Here is a 4,385-nt window from a genome sequence, read left to right as displayed (position 1 = left end):
GCAAGTATATTTCACTAGAAGGACTGCACACTATATTTGCTGATGTATTTTCTTCATATTATGTTGAACGTATGTGTGTCATATAGTAGGTGTTGACTCTAGTTCCACTTTATTTCTCATATGCTGAGACTGCACAGTCTGTGGTGCAGGCCAGTAATAACCTTGGTGGACCGCAACACTTATTTCTGTATTGCTGAATCTGAGACTGCACTTGCTGACATACTGTTGTCTAGGGGAGCCTGCCATGGCACTGGTCACATCCATAACCACCCCCCCCCCTTGCAAATCCTTTTCAACCTTATTCAGTTGAATCCACTACAAAGACGAGATATTGAATGTTCAAACGGATAAACTTGTTTTTTGCAAATATTCACTCATTTTGAATTTGATGCCTGCAACACGTTCCAGAGAAGTTGGGACAGGGGCGTGTTTCCCACTGTGTTACATCACCTTTCCTTTAACACTCAATAAGCGTTTGGGAACTGAGGACACTGATTGTTGGAGCTTTGTAGGTGGAATTCTTTCCCATTCCTGCTTGATGTCCAGCTTCAGTTGCTCAGCAGTCCGGGGGCTCCGCTGTCGTATTTTGCGCTTCATAATAAAGAAAAACATGAGGGAGGTCTGGAATGGAATGAGGACAATCACCAGCATCAGGTCCAGCAACAACGGAGGAGCAGAGGTCAGTGTGGACGGGGCCAACAAGCTAAATCTGTTCTTTAACAGATGTGACACTGCAGGCTCTGTCCCCCCCCAGCCTGACTCCTCTGCTGCCGGTCCTCAGCAGACCATTCCACTCATCCCCCCTCCCCCTCCTGATAGCATGCTCCCCTACTGTGACAGCCCATCTCACACCTCCATCCCTCCCCCACCCACCACTGCTGACCAGGTGAGAAGACAACTGAAGAGACTCCACGCAAACAAGGCTGCAGGCCCTGATGGGGTTCCACCCAGGGTGCTTAAAGCCTGTGCCGCCCAGCTTTGTGGAGAACTTCAACATGTCTTCAACTTGAGCCTGAGTCTCCAGAGGGTCCCCATGATGTGGAAGACGTCCTGCATTGTTCCTGTTCCAAAGACGCTACGACCCAGTGACGCCAAGGACTACAGGCCAGTGGCACTGACGTCTCATGTCATGAAGACCATAGACAGGCTCGTCTTGGATCAGCTCCGACCCATAGTCCAGCCTTTTCTAGATCCCCTCCAGTTTGCCTATCAGCCCCGCCTGGGAGTTGAAGACGCCATCATCTACCTGCTCAATCGAGTTTTTGCTCACCTGGATAAGTCAGCCAGCTTTGTGAGGGTCATGTTTTTTGACTTCTCCAGCACATTTAACACCGTCTGGCCCGCTCTTCTGGGCGATAAGCTCACAGTGATGCAGGTAGACGCCCCCCTCGTGTCCTGGATTGTTGACTATCTGACCGGCAGACCACAGTATGTACGCCTGCAGCACTGTGTGTCGGACAGAGTGGTCAGCAACACTGGAGTTCCACAAGGAACTGTCCTCTCTCCCTTTCTCTTCACCCTCTACACCACGGACTTCAGCTACTGCACAGAGACTTGCCACCTTCAGAAGTTTTCTGATGACACTGCAATAGTTGGATGTATCAGCAGGGGTGATGAGGATGAGTTCAGGGCAACAGTGAAGGACTTTTTCGCATGGTGCGAGCGGAACCACCTGCAGCTCAACGTGACAAAGACAAAGGAACTGGTGGTGGACCTGAGGAGGGACAAGGCACCGGTGACCCCTGTGTCCATCAGCGGGGTCAGTGTGGACACTGTGGAGGATTACAAATATCTGGGTGTGTATATTGACAATAAACTGGACTGGGCTAAGAACACTGACGCCCTCTACAGGAAGGGCCAAAGTCGTCTCTATTTTCTGAGGCGCCTGAGGTCCTTCAACATCTGCCGGACTATGCTCAGGATCTTCTATGAGTCTGTGGTGGCGAGTGCTGTCCTCTATGCTGTTGCATGCTGGGGAAGAAGGCTGAGGGTGGCAGATGCCAACAGACTCAACAAATTGATCCGCAAGGCCGGTGATGCTGTGGGTGTGGAGCTGGACTCACTGACGGCCGTGTCGGAGAGGAGGACGCCGTCTGAGCTGCAGGCCGTTACGGACAGTGGCTCCCACCCACTCTACGACACTGTGATGAGACACAGGAGCTCATTCAGCTCAAGACTCACTCTACCGAAATGACCACAGAGCGCCACAGGAGGTCATTCTTACCTGTGGCCATCAAACTCTATAACTCCTCCCTCAGTGTGTGATTCACAAAACTGTTCATATGTGCAATAATAACAACTGTGTGTGCAAAAACTCAGAGAGACACTAACTAATTTAAATAATTGTAACTGCTTTATACCTGATGTTTCATATTACTATCACAATCACCGCCACCTTACTATATTCATAAGTACTTAAATCTGGTGTACATACTGTAAATTTCTCTATATTGTCTTAAATTATTAGTAAAGTGTTTATTTTTACATAAATGGCTGCAACTGTAACAACTGCAATTTCCCCCTGGGATCAATAAAGGAATCTGAATCTGAATCTGAATCTGAATCTGAATCTGAATAATGCGCCACACATTTTCAATGGGAGACCGGTCTGGACTGCAGGCAGGCCAGTCTAGTACCCGCACTCTTTTACTATGAACCCACGCTGTTGTAACACGTGCAGAACGTGTTGTGCTGGTCTGAGTGGATCAGACACAGCAGTGCTGCTGGAGTTTTTAAACACCTCAGTCACTGCTGGACTGTGGGCAGTGTCCTGTGACCACTGATGGACTAGATGATGATTAGCTCATACTGTACAGCAAGAGATGAGCTGTCATCTCTGGCTTTACATCCACAGGGTGAACCGACAACGCAGGTGCAGGAATGTGACAGTGAGTGGACACAGTGTTTTAACCACCACCACCACCACATAGGTGTTAATGCAGTGCTGAGAATGATCCACTACCCAAATACCCTGAAGAACAGGGTAACAGAGTATCAGAGAAACAGATGGACTACAGTCTGTAACTGTAGAACCACAAAGTGCTGTACAGTAAGTGGAGCTGATGAAATGGGCAATGAGCGTAGAAACGAGGAGGTGGTCAGAATGTTATGCCTGATCGGTGCACACAGAGAATCACATTCAGAGCCCTTATTAAATTTCAGCAACACTTCGGCCTCAAAATCCTCATCAGTGACTCTGGCTCTGTTTGGGGTGAGAATCAGGCCTGAATAATCTCTTCACTGCTGCTAGATTTTTAGGTAAAATAACATAATAATCCTCCTCTACTGTAAAATTGCTATAACAGACAATTCTAACAGTTTTTACAATAAATGGTCTTAAATGCTGGAGTTAATGCATAAGTTGAGTTTGACGCTGAAGACACTCTGCTTTGCTGATACGTTTAATCTGCAGCAACTCGCGAAACTTAAGTCAGCTTCTCTTTCTCCTCCTTCTTAAGGTGGAGAACAAGAAACGACTTCAACCTCGTAAAAAGTTGAACATTGAGAGTCATTTTACAAGAAACTTGCGTAAAAGTTTCCTGAGATGCAAGAAAAGCGGCTACAGCTGAGCTAAAGGAGTAAAGTTTGTCTGAGTTTGTGTTTATATTTCCAGCCTGTACTGTCAGCACATACTGAGATATACTTACAGCCAAGACGGTAAGACGGACATAAAATATTGTGCCTCCCAAGGTGGTTTGATTTTTGCTGAAAGGACAAAACCTCTTCCAAAAGGCTCTTCTTAACGTTTCGGTTGCGACCCCTGAGTTACGCCTATAGTTAGGGGTGATCGGCACGTTTGCTCCAACTGTCCGTGGCTCAGTGAACGACTGCGCTCTATGTTTCGTTTTACGCAGATTGACTGAAGTCTGCACACTTCACACTGGGGCGAGGTATTTTTCTGCATGGCTATTTCTGTGTCTACGTCAAACCCACCTCTGGTGTTTGGTGCCAAAAAGCTCTATTTTGGGCTCATGTGACCGTAGAGCAGTTCCTGTAATGTCTGTAGCTGCTTGAGTTTGATGGTCCTTGACAGCAGAGGCTTTTTCCCACAACATGAGGTTATGTCGGTGGTGTCTGACTGTTGTTTAAGAGTCGACCCCAAGACTTAACTAATGTCTTCAATTCTACAGCTGTTTTCATTGAAAGATTATTTGTCAATGCTTGTTTTTTTCTTTTTCCTTAAATGCTGGAAACTTTTTAACACTATTTTTAGTCACAAAGTCAAATTAGCAGGAGAGTCACCCAGTACAGCGTGATTAAACCCAGTCAGGCCCACATTTCCTGTGAGGAGAGAGATTGGACATGTTGTTGACTTTCTGATAGCGCAGACATGCTCTGAACCAGCAATAGGCCGGCTACTGCTTCCTGTCCAATCATAGATTCCA

Source organism: Pygocentrus nattereri, chromosome 7 (assembly GCF_015220715.1).
Source record: "Pygocentrus nattereri isolate fPygNat1 chromosome 7, fPygNat1.pri, whole genome shotgun sequence".
Classification (NCBI taxonomy): domain Eukaryota; kingdom Metazoa; phylum Chordata; class Actinopteri; order Characiformes; family Serrasalmidae; genus Pygocentrus; species Pygocentrus nattereri.
This window is presented reverse-complemented; position numbering follows the sequence as displayed.